General features: G+C 40.7%; 1 pseudogene; it reads left to right on the top strand.

The window, feature by feature from the left end:
- The first annotated feature begins 7143 nt into the window (after positions 1-7143).
- LOC114634992 lies at positions 7144-11060 on the top strand (annotated as a pseudogene).
- Positions 11061-13403: the final 2343 nt, after the last annotated feature.

Genomic DNA, 13403 nt, shown 5'->3' with positions numbered 1-13403 from the left:
TGAAAACACAGAATGCATGTTACATGTGATGTAACAGTTAGGACATTTTTTTGATTTTTACATGAACACTTGTACCACCTGGCCCTGTGTATTTCATTGTCTTGTATAAAATGTCCAAGTAACTTGATAGATTCTAGCTGAAATGCACTATACAAATCATTGAAAAAAAAACCTACTCTAAAGATAGATGAAATGCAATGCATTAGTACTTCCAGAGCCAGAGGCAACTACTATAAAGCTGATTACACTGTATGCACTTTACTGGGTATATAGAATCCTTTTTAGACATATAAACCATTCTTTAGGCCTTCTTTATAAGGACATGGAAAGTTTTCTGAGAAACTGAGCCATGAAGCAAGTTAGGAATGTGGAAAGACCAGTCACCATTACTGGAACTGGCCTATCAGCAAAGAGAAAGGGAAGAATGCGAGTGAACTAGGTGGAACCAAGCTGGGACCCAAGCTGGTAACCACAGTGACAGGGCAAGGCCACAGTGACAGGGCAGGACCACAGTCTTGAGAAAGATTAGTGTAAAGAGAGTTTTCACATGACCCTGACTCACGTAGGTTGGGTTCCTTCGGAATATTCTACTATTTTTATGTTATGCCACCTTAACAACCCCTCATCCCCCTCCCCATTCCTTGGTTTGTGGTTTTTCCCCATAAAAACCCCTCTCAAATTGGTTGTTGGTGTCAATTCAGCTCCTGCATGGGCAAACAAATTGACCGGCAGCTAGCTGTCACATGCCCTAATAAACCTCGCTATTGCTCCGGTACACAGTGTCTCGAGCAGATTACTGGGTGGTCGCGACTTTCTGAGACTTGAATGAGGGTCTCCCCTCTGCAGAGGTCTTCAACACGAAAAGTAATGCATTCTTATTTCCAGAGCTAAAGACAACAACTATAGAGCTGAAAACACTGAATACACTTTACATGTGATGTTTCAGTTAGTATGTATTTTTGGATTTTGGCATAAACATTTGTCCAACCCACAGTGAATATTTAATTGTTATGTATAGAATGTCCAAGTAAGTTGCTAGATTCTACTTGAAAAGCAATATACAATGTATTGAAAAAATACTGTAAAGACACACAAACTGCAATGCATATGTACTTTCAGAGGTAAAGGCAAGTAGTATACAGCTGAAAAAACTGAATGCATGTTACATGTGATTTTTTAGTTAGGAAGTGTTTTTTGATTTTGGCATAATCATACCCTTGGCCATGCATATTTCATTGTTTAGTGTAAAATGTCCAAGTAAATTGCTAGATTCCAGCTGAAAATCACTTCACAAGTTATTGAAAAAACCTACTGTAAAGATACATGAAAAGCAAAGCATTCTTATTTCCAGAGCTAAAGACAACTGCTATAGATCTGATACAGTGATTGCCCATGACATGTGATGTATCAGATAGGATGTGGTTTTGGAGTTTGGCATAAACTCTTGTACCACCTGGCCATGCATATTTCATTGTTTTGTTTAGAATGTTTATATAATTTGCTAGATTCCAGCTGAAAGGCACTATACAAAGTATTGAAAAAAAACTACTGTAAAAGTACATGAAATGTAACGCATTTGTACTTTCAGAGCTAAAGATAACTACTGTAAAGCTGAAAACACAGCATGCATGTTACATGTGATGTATCAGTTAGGACATTTTTTTTGGATTTTTACATAAACACTTGTACCACCTGGCCCTGTGTATTTCATTGTTTTGTATAGAATGTCCAAGTAACTTGCTAGATTCTAGCTGAAATGCACTACACAAATTATTGAAAAAACCTACTGTAAAGATAGATGAAATGTAATGCATTAGTACTTCCAGAGCTAGAGGCAACTACTATAAAGCTGAAAACACTGAATACACTTTACATGTGCTGTTTCATTTAGGATGTATTTTTGGATTTTGGCATAAACACTTGTACCACCCGGCCATGCATACTTCATTGCTTTGTATAGAATGTCCAAGTAAGTTGATAGATTCCACCTGAAAAGTACCCTTCAATGTATTGAAAAAAATAAAACTACTGTAAAGATACATGGAAAGCAATGCATTGATACTTCCACAGCTAAAGGCAAGTAGTTTAAAGCTGATAACAATGCATGTTACATTTGATGTTTTAGTTAGGATGTGTTTTTGGATTTTTGCATAAACAATTGTACCACATAGCCTTGCATATTTCATTGTTTTGTAGCGAATATACTAATAAGATGCTAGATTACAATTGAAATCACTATACAACATATTGAGGAAACCTGCTGTATAAACACACTAAAAGGAAAGCATTGATTATTCCCGAGCTAAATGCAACTATTAAAAAGCTGAAGACACTGAATTCATTTTACAGGTGATGTTTCACTTAAGACATGTTGTTTGGATTTTGGCATAAACAATTCTATGACATGGCCATGCATATTTCATTGTTTTGTATAGTAAGTAAGTTTGCAAGTAAGTTGCTAGATTACAGCTGAAAAGCACTATACAACTTATTGAAGAAACCTGCTGTTTAGATACATGACAAGCAAAGCATTCATAGTTTTTGAGCTAGATGCAACTACTGGACAGCTGAAAACACTGAATGCATGTTACATGTGATGTTTCAGGTAAGACATGCTGTTTGGATTTTGGCACTAACATTTGTACCACCTGGCCATGCATATTTTATTGTTTTGTATACAATGTTCAGGTAGATTACACCTGAAAAGCACTATAAAACTTATTGAAGAAACCTGCTGTATAGATACACTAAAAGCAAAATATCTATAGCTCCAGAGATGCATGCAACTATTAGAAAACTGAAAACATTGAATGCAGGTTACAGTGATGTTTCAGGTAAGACATGTTGTTTGGATTTTGTCATAAGCAATTGTATTACCCAGCCATGCATATTTCATTTTTTTTTGTTCAATGTGCAAGTAATTTGCTAGGTTACAGATGAAAAGCACTATACAATGTATTGAAGAAACCTGCTGTATAGATACACGAAAAGCAAAGCATTTGTACTTTCAGAGCTAAATTCAATTACTAGAAATCTAAAAATATTGAATGCATGTTACAGGAGATGTTTCAGTTAAGACATGTTATTTGGATTTTGGAATAAACAATTGTACCACACAGACATGCATATATCATGGTTTTGTATGGATTGCACATGAAAGTTGATAGATTACAGCTGAAGGCCCTATAAAATATATTGAACACATCTGCTGTATAGATACACGAAAGGCCAAACATTCGTAGTTCTAGAGATACATGCAACTATGAGAAAGCTGAAAACACTGCATGCATGTTACAGGTGATGTTTCCGTTAAGATAAGTTATAGATTATGGCATAGAAAATTTTAACACTTGGCCATTCATATTTCATTTTTTTTGTATTGAATGTACAAGGAAGTTGCTACCTTCAGCTGTAACGCACTATACAACTTATTGTAGAAACCTGCTGTTTAGATACACGATAAGCAAAGCATTCATACAGAGCTAAATGCAACAACTAGAAAGCTGAAAACACTGAATGTATGTTACAAGTGATGTTTCAGTTAAGACATGTTGTTTGGATTTTGGCATAAACAATTGAACTAACTGGCCATGCATATTTCCTTGTTTTGTATAGAAGGTACAAGTAAGTTGCTAGATTATAGCTGAAAAGCACTATACAATGTATTGAAGAAATCTGCTGTATGGATACATGACAAGCAATGCATTTGTAGTTTTCAAGTTAAATGTAACTACTGGACAGCTGAAAACACTGAATGCATGTTACAGGTGATATTTCAGGTAAGACATGTTGTTTGGATTTTGTAATAAACAATTGTACCAACTGGCCATGCATTCTTCACTGTTTTGTGTAGAATGTACAAGTAAGTTGCTGGATTACAGCTGAAAAGCACTATACAATTTATTCAAGAAACCTGCTGTTTAGATACACAAAAAAGCAAAGCATTCGTAGGTCCACAACTAAATGCAAATATTAAAAAGCTGAAAACACTTAGTGCATGTTAAAGGTGATGTTTCAGTTAAGACGTGTTGTTTGGATTATGTCATAAACAATTGTACCACCTGGCCATGCATATATCATTGTTTTGTATAGAATGCATGATTAAGTTGCTACTCTTCAGCTTAAAAGCATTATACGATGAAAAGGAAAACATTCATAGCTCTTGAGCTGAATACAACTATTAGAAAATTGAAAACACTGAGTGCAAATTACAGGTGATGTTTAAGTTAAAACATTTTTTGGATTTTGGCGTAAACGATTGTACCACCTGGCCATGCATATTTCATTGTTTTGTATAGACTGTGCAAGTAAGTTGCTAGATTAGAACTGAAAAGCCCTATAAATCGTATTGAATAAACCTGCTGATTAGGTACATGAAAAACAAAGCATTCTCAGTTCCATAGCTAAATCATCTACTAGAAAGCTGAAAACACTGAATACATGTTACAGGTGATGTTTCAGCTAAGACAAGTTGTTTGGATTTAGCATAAACAATTGTACTACACGGCCATTCATATTTCACTGTTTTGTATAGAATATGCAAGTAACCTACTAGATTAGAGCCGAAAAGCACTATACAACTTGTTGAGGGCCAGCGGCCACAGTCGACTGGGTTCACCTGAAAGAGAAGCTGGGAAGGGACAGGAGGGTGGGAAGAGATGAAGCCAGGACAAAGGTTTCTGATCAAGGCCCAATGCTTTAATGTTCAGCTTCTAATTTAAAGGGGATAACCCACCCCCACCCCCAGAGTTCCTTCTTGCTTCAGCCAGCTGGGGGTGAGCTGAATCCATCCTGCTGGAGGTGAGAGGAATCCACACTTAATTTCGACTGGAGATGTCTCAAGCAAGCTCAGCAGGCAGTCTATTCTTCTCAGCTTGTGTACCAGGCTACAGGGCAGCCAGAAAGGCGCCAAGGCCAAAGCAAGCACTGCCTTGTCAAGGGCAGGCAATGCCTCCAGGCCATACCTCCAGAGTCCTATTGTTTGGTCTATTGTGATAAAAAAGGTCTCACCTCTTAGGCCTGCTCAAGGCTGGGGGAAGGGCACAACAACTTATTGAAGAAACCTGCTGTTTAGATACACGTCAAGCAAAGCATTCATAGTTTTCAAGCTAGAAGCAACTACTGGACAGCTGAAAACACTGAATGCATGTTACATGTGATGTTTCAGGTAAGACATGCTGTTTGGATTTTGGCACAAACATTTGTACCACCCGGCCATGCATATTTCATAGTTTTGTATAGCATGTACAAGTAAGTTGCTAGATTACACCTGAAAAGCACTATAAAATGTATTGAAGAAACCTGCTGTATAGATACATGAAAAGGAAAACATTCATAGTTCCAGAGCTAAATGCAACTATTACAAAGCTGAAAACACTGAATGCCTGTTCCAGGTGATGTTTCTGTTCAGACACTTTTGGTTTTTTTGTTTTGTTTTGTTTTGTTTTGCTTTGTTTTGTTTTGTTTTGTTTTGTTTTGTTTTGTTTTTTGTCAAAAACAATTGTACCACTCGGCAATGCATATTTCATTGTTTTGTATAGAATGTGCAAGTAAGTTGCTACATTAGAGCTGAGAAGCCCTATAAATGATATTGAAGAAACCTGCTGATTAGGTACATGAAAAGCAAAGCATTCGTAGTTCCCAAACAAAATGCAACTATTAGAAAGCTGAAAACACTGAATGCATGTTTCAAGTGATGTTTCCATTAAGACATGTGCTTTGGATTTTGTCATAAACATTTGTACCACCCAACCATGCATATTTCATTGTTTTGTGTAGAATGTGCAAGTAAGTTGCTAAATAACAGCTGAAAAGCACTATACAATCTATTGAAGAAACCTGCTGTATAGATACACGAACAGCAAAATATTTATAGCTCTAGATATGCATGCAGATATGAGAAAGCTGAAAACACTGAATGCAGGTTACAGTGATGTTTCAGGTAAGACATGTCGTTTGGGTTTTGGCATAAAAAATTGTATTAACCACCCATGCACATTTCATATTTTTGTGTACAATGTTCAAGTAATTTGCTAGATTAGAGCTGAAAAGCACTACACAATGTGTTGAAGAAACCTCCTGTAAAGATACACGAAAGGAAATGCATTCATAGTTCCGGATCTAAATGCAATTATTAAAAAGCTGAAAACACTGAATGCATGTTACAGGTGATGTTTCAGTTAAGACATGTTGTTTGGATTTTGGAATAAACAATTGTACCACACAGACATGCATATTTCATTGTTTTGTATAGAATGTGCAAGTAAGTTGCTAGATTAGAGCTGAAAAGCACTATAAAATGTATTGAAGAAACCTGCTATATACATACAAGAAAAGCAAAACATTCTTAGTTCCAGAGCTAAATGCAACTATTAGAAAGCTGAAAATACTTCATGCATGTTACAGGTGATGTTTCAGTTAAGATAAGCTATAGATTTTGACATAGAAAATTTTAACACCCAGCAATTCATATTTAATTTTTTGGTATAAATTGTGCAAGTAAGTTGCTAGATTACAGCTGTAAAGCACTATGCAACTTATTGTAGAAACCTGCTGTTTAGATACACGGAAAGCAAATCATTCATACTTCCAGAGCTAAATGCAACAACTAGAAAGCTGAAAACACTGAATGTATGTTACAAGTGATGTTTCAGTTAAGACATGTTGTTTGGATTTTGGCATAAACAATTGTACTAACTGGCCATGCATATTTCCTTGTTTTGTATAGAAGGTGCAAGTAAGTTGCTAGATTACAGCTGGAAAGCACTATCCAAAGAAGTGAAGAAGCAAAGCATTCGTAGTTCCAGAGCTAAATGCAACTACTAGAAAGCTAAAAACACTGAATGTATGTTACAGGTGATGTTTCATTTAAGACATATTGTTTGGATTTTGGCATAAACATTTGTACCACCTGGTCATGCATATTTCATTGTTTTATATAGAATGTACAAGTAAGTTGCTACTGTTCAGCTTAAAAGCACTATATAACATGTTGAAGAAACCTGCTGTATATATACACGAAAAGCAAAACATTCATAGTTCTTGAGCTAAATGCAAGTATTAGAAAATTGAAAACAGAGGGTGTCAGTGTGCAGGAAACTGAGTATTCTTCCTTGTAAATACTTTTATTTGTATATACTGTAAATGATGACATCAATGGGCACTAACCAAGACTGGGGAAACTGAGAACAACCTCAAAACCAAAACCAGACACAGCACAAGCAGAGGCCACAGGCCACTACAGAGCAAATTCGACTTGCACAGATGATTTTGGACCATAATGATGCTGACTTTGAGGAGAAAGTGAAACAATTGATTAATATCACAGGCAAAAACCAGGATGAATGTGTGATTGCTTGGCATTACTGGAGATGTCAACAGAGCCATCAATGTTCTCCTGGAAGGAAATCCAGACACACATTCCTGGAAGATGGTTGGGAAGAAGAAAGGAGTCTCAGGACAGAATGATGGTAAACTGAATCTAATGAAGAAGGAAAAGAAAATCAAGACTGGGACAGAGAATATAGTCGGCGACGTGGTGGGCCACTAAGACCAGGGAGAGGTGCCATCGGTGAATGAGAGTGTATGCATGGGGCTTTCTAAAACCAGCTGTGGTTTGGGGCCAGGAGAATGGATTGGATGGCACTAAGAGTGGAGGGCCTTCTGGAAGAGGCACAGACAGAGGCAGAAGAGGTCATGGCTGGGGCAGAGGTAGTTCTGGTAGGCAAAGAGGAAGGTTTTCTGCTCAAGAATTGGGAACACTTAACCCAGCTGATTATGCAGAGCCGGCCAACAGTGATGATAACTATGGCAATAGCAGTGGCAATACATGGAACAACACTGGCCACTTTGAACCAGATGATGGAACAAGACTTGATTTCATTAAGGTTTAGGGGTCAAATTATCCCCCAAAATTTAAGACTGCTCCTGGTGCATGGAGAACTGCAACAGAAGAGTGGGGAACTGAAGATTGGAATGAAGATCTTTCTGAGACCAAGATCTATACTGTCTATAATGTGTCTTCAGTGTCTATGCCTGTGGAGACTATGACAATCACTGCTGGTCAGAGAATTGACCTTGCTGTTTGGTTGGGAAAGACACTGTCTTCAATGGAGAATGATTCATCTAATCTGGATCCATCTCAGGTACCTTCCCTGGCCCAGCCTCTGGTGTTCAGTAATTCGAAGCAGAGTGTCACATCACAGCCTGCTTCAGGGAATACATTTTCTCATCATAGCATGGTGAGCATGTTGGGGAAAGGATTTGGTGATGTTGGGGAAGCTAAAGGTGGCAGTACAACAGGTTCTCAGTTCTTGGAGCAATTCAAGACTGCACAGGCCCTTGTTCAACAGGCAGCTCAACATTCTCAATCTGGAAGCACCACTACCTCCTCTTGGGATATAGGTTCAACAACACAATCACCATCACTGGTGCAGTATGATTTGAATAGTGCAAATGATTCGACAGTGCACAGTCCTTTTACAAAGTGCCAGACATTCACTCCATCTTCAAGAGAAGCCACCTGCAGTGGCTACCTCGACAGCCACACCTCCTCCCCCCTCTTCTCCTCTACCAAGCAAATCCACCTCAGCTCCACAGATGTCTCCGGGGTCTTCAGACAACCAATCCTCCAGCCCTCAGCTGGCTCAGCAGAAACTGAAACAGCAAAAAAAGAAAACCTCCAACCTCCTTGACATCTAAGATTCCTGCTCTGGCTGTGGAGATGCCTGGCTCAGCAGATATCTAAGGGTGAAATCTGCAGTTTGGGGCATTGCAGTTTGGATCAGAGCCTGTCCTTTCTGATTATGATGTCCCCCCCCCACCACGAGTGCCTCTTCAAGCCAGGCTTCTAGAAGCCTGTACACCAGCACAGCCAGTGAGTCTTCATCTACAGTTTCATCTAATCAGAGTCAGGAGTCTGGTTATCAGAGTGGCCTGATTCAGTCAACAGCTTATTCCTCCCAAAATAATGCTCAGGGCCCTCTATATGAACAGAGATCCACACAGATGTGATGATATCCCAGCTCCATCTCTTCGTCTCTTCAAAAGGACCTGACTCAGGCTAAGAATGGTTTCAGCTCTGTGCAGACCACGGAGTTACAGACCACATAATCTGTTAAAGGTGCTACAGACTCTGCAGTGAAATCTGAATCACCTTCCACTTCTAGTATACCCTTTCTCAGTGAAATAGTACCTACAGCTTCCTTACTAACAACAGCCAATCAGCATTCATCCTCCTTGAGTAGCTTGAGATATAGTGAGGAGATTCCAAATACCATCACCACACAACATAGCAGTGCATTATCTACACAGCAGAATACTCTTTCTTCATCAACATCTTCTGGGCACACTTCAACATCCATTCTTTTGCATACAAGTGTGGAGAGTGAGGCAAATCTACATTCTTCCTCCAGCACTTTCTCTAGCACATCCAGCACTGTCTTTGCACCTCCCCCAGTGGTCAGTGTCTTCTCCAATCTGAATAGAGGCAGTAGTCTGGGCCTTAGCCTGGGCAGCAACTCTACTGTCACAGCCTCAACTCGAAGCTCAGTTGCTACAACTTCAGGAAAAGCTCCTCCCAACCTTCCTCCTGGAGTCCCACCACTGTTGCCTAATCCATATATTATGGCTCCAGGGCTGTTACATGCCTACCCGCCACAAGTATATGTTTATGATGATATACAGATGCTCCAGACAAGATTTCCATTGGATTAATACAGTATCCCATTTCCTACACCCACCACTCCACTTACTGGGAGGGATGATAGCCTGGCCAGCAACCCTTACTCTGGCAACCTCACCAAGTTCAGCCATGGGGATGCCTCCTCCCTAGCCCCAGCCACAACCTTGGCCCAACCCCAACAGAACCAGATGCACACTCACGACACCACGCAGCAGACATTCCTGAACCCGGCGCAGCTTCCTGGATATAGTTACACCAGCCTGCCATACTACACAGAGTGTAATGGCCCGAGCTGCCCCACATTTGGGGGGCCACTTTGTAGCCCTGAGAGCTGCTGCTTCAATCTGTGGGTCAGGGTCTAGCAAGAAAGAGAGTGGGGACAGAGGGACTAGAGACGAGAAGAAATGAGACAAAACAGAGTCCGGTGTATTCTTTCCTCAACTCTCTCCTTGAGTCTAGCCTTGAGTCTAGCGCTTTATTCAAAGGAAATCATGGGTATATATAAGCATAAGCAGGGGAACACAACTGAAGACACTTTACTACGTGAACCCAGCAGCTGGGGGAAATTAACAACAAAACAAGATACAGGAGAAAAACATATTTTAACCAAGTTCAGCTATGGGGATGCCTCCTCCCCAGCCCTAGCCACAACCTTGGCCCAACCACAACAGAACCAGACGCAGACTCACGACACCACACAGCAGACATTCCTGAACCCAGGACAGCCTCCTGGATATAGTTACACCAGCCTGCCATACTACACAGGGTGTAATGGCATATGTGTATGGAAAGCATATCAGAGTGTGCTCAGCTGTTGTAGGCTGTTGAAAACAAGTTTCTTGTCAAGGTACATGGCTCGAGATGGCTACAAAGATGACAGTGTCCCTCTGCTCGGAGTCAGCTCACAATAACAGGGGTCCTGGGCCTCCCCAGCACCTCCCAGTATGGGCCTGCTGTGTTCCCTGTGGCTCCTACCTCTTCCAAGCAGCATAGTGTGAATGTCAGTGTGAATGCCTCAGCCACCCCTTTCCAACAGCCAAGTGGATATGGGTCTCATGGGTACAACACTGGTATATCAGTCACCTCCAGCAACACAGGCATGCCTGATATCTCAGGTTCTGTGTACTCCAAAACCCAGCAGTCCTTTGAGAAACAAGGGTTTCATTCTGGTACTCCTGCTGCCTCCTTCAACTTGCCTTCAGCCCTAGGAAGCAGAGGGCCCATCAATCCAGCCACAGCTGCTGCCTACCCACCTGCCACCTTTATGCATATTCTGACCCCACATCAGCAGCCACACTCTCAGATCCTTCACCATCACCTGCAGCAGGATGGCCAGATGGGCAGCGGGCAATGTAGCCAGACCAGCTCCATCCCATAGAAGCCCCCGACCCACACTTCTCCCCCCACCACCCCCACCCCCGGGGGGGGGGGGCAACTGAGGCCCTGACCCTCTTCTCCTGTCCCATCTTCTGAAAGGGCTTCTCAGCCTGGAAACTATGGAAACAGCATGAAAGAGAAAAGAATGTGGGGCAATTCTGCTGCTCCACACCCCCAGCGACCCATCCCAAACCTCAGATTCATGTCTGTTCCAACCCTATACCATTCCTATATCCTGTTGTATGTATTATAGGATTTATATTTTCTTCCCCTCCCCTCCTCTTCCTACTTTCTCTTTGCATTCAAGATTACCGAAACTTTGCTGTGGGTCCTGCCTTTCCTTCACTTCTTCCTGTTCACCCTGGTGGTATACGGGTAAGGTGGGAAGGTGAAACCCATTCTCCCCCAAATATATATCAGCCCAACAGCCCTAAGTCTCCTCCCTTATTATTAGGAAGGGTGAGGTGGGAAGGTGAAACCCATTCTCCCCCAAATATATATCAGCCCAACAGCCCTAAGTCTCCTCCCTTATTATTAGGAAAACCAAAGAAAACACATGCACACACACACACACACACACACACACAAACACACACACACATCCACAAACATACACACTAAAAATGACGTCATAAATATGAACAGCATTGTCAGATGGATTAGTTGAAGTGGTTTTCTTTTTGTACTGTGTCCTCAAATTTAATGAATTAATGTGTGTATATATATGAGAAAAAAAGAAAATTGAAAACACTGACTGCATGTTACAGGTGATGTTTCAGTTAAAACATTTTTTTTGGACTTTGGCATAAACAATTGTACCACCCAGCCATGCATATTTCATTGTTTTCTATAAAATGTACAAGTAAGTTGCCAGATTAGAACTGAAAAGCCCTATTAACCCTATTGAAGAAACCTGCTGTTTAGATACAGGAAAAGCAAAGCATTCATAATTCCAGAGCTAAATGCAACTAATAGAAAGCTGAAAACACTTAATGCATGTTCCAGGTGATGTTTCCATTAAGACATGTGGTATGGCATAAAAAATTTTACCACTCCGCCATGCATATTTCATTGCTTTGTACAGAATGTACTAGTAAGTTGCTAGATTACAGTTGAAAAGCACTATACAATGTATTGAGGGAACCAGCTGTATAGACACACGAAAAACAAAGCATTTGTAGTTCTACAACTAAAAGCAACTACTGGACAGATGAAAACACTGAATGCATGTTACAAGTGATGTTTTAGTTATGAAATGTTGTTTGGATTTTGGCATAAACAATTGTACCACATGGACATGCATATTTCGTTGTTTTGTATAATATGTGCAAGTAAGTTGCTAGATTACAGCTGAAAAAGCACTATACAATGTATTGAAGAAACCTGCTGTATACATACACAAAAAGCAAAACATTCTCGTTCCAGAGCTAAATACAACTATTAGAAAGCTGAAAACACTGAATGCATGTGCCAGGTGATGCATCCATTAACATATGTTGTTTGGGTTTTGGCATAAACAATTGTACCCCCAGCCATGCATATTTCCTTGTTTTGTATAAAATGTACTAGTAAGTTGCTAGATTACAGTTGAAAAGCACTATACAACGTATTGAAGAAACCTGCTGTATAAATACATGAAAAGCAAAGCATTCGTATTTCCAGAGCTAAATGCCACTATTAGAAAGCTGAAAACACTGAATGCATGTTACAGGTACTGTTTCTGTTAAGACATGTTGTTTGAATTTTGGCATAAATAATTGTACCACTCAGACATGCATATTCCATTGTTTTTGCCCCTCCCCCAGGGGTCAGCCTTTCTTGCTCTGCCTGCTAGCTTCTCAAGGGCACTGGCTCTGAACTCTAGTCCCCAGAGTTTCTCCCCCAGGGGGTCAGTTTTTCAAGTACCACCTGCTTTCACAGGGTTCTAGCCTCTTCCTCCGTCATTTCTGGCCTGCTACAACACTTACTTCAGTCGGCTTGCCTGAAGCAACAGGGCTGGCACCCTGCTTGCTCCCTGCCCCCCTTCACCTCCTTGGTCATTTGTGTCCGGCTACAGCCCAGCAGGCTTGCCTGAAGCAGTGGGTCTGGGACCCTGTCTGCTCCCTTTGCCCCGTGTTCCTCTCAGTTTCTTCTAGAGACTAAAAATGCCAGGCTGGGCCTGGAAAAACTGTGCTGCCTGCCAGCTTCTCCCAGGAGCTGCTGGCTCCAAGCTAGCTTCCACATGTCTCTGTCCCATGACTCAGTCTCTCACACACAATCTCACTCTTTCTGACTCTGACTCTCCTATCAAGCCCCTATTTTTCTTGCTTTGAGCTTTTCGCGAAGGTTGGGCTTTTTCTTCTCT

Source organism: Grammomys surdaster, unplaced genomic scaffold (assembly GCF_004785775.1).
Source record: "Grammomys surdaster isolate TR1022 unplaced genomic scaffold, NIH_TR_1.0 1162, whole genome shotgun sequence".
Lineage (NCBI taxonomy): Eukaryota > Metazoa > Chordata > Mammalia > Rodentia > Muridae > Grammomys > Grammomys surdaster.
This window is presented reverse-complemented; position numbering and strand designations above follow the sequence as displayed.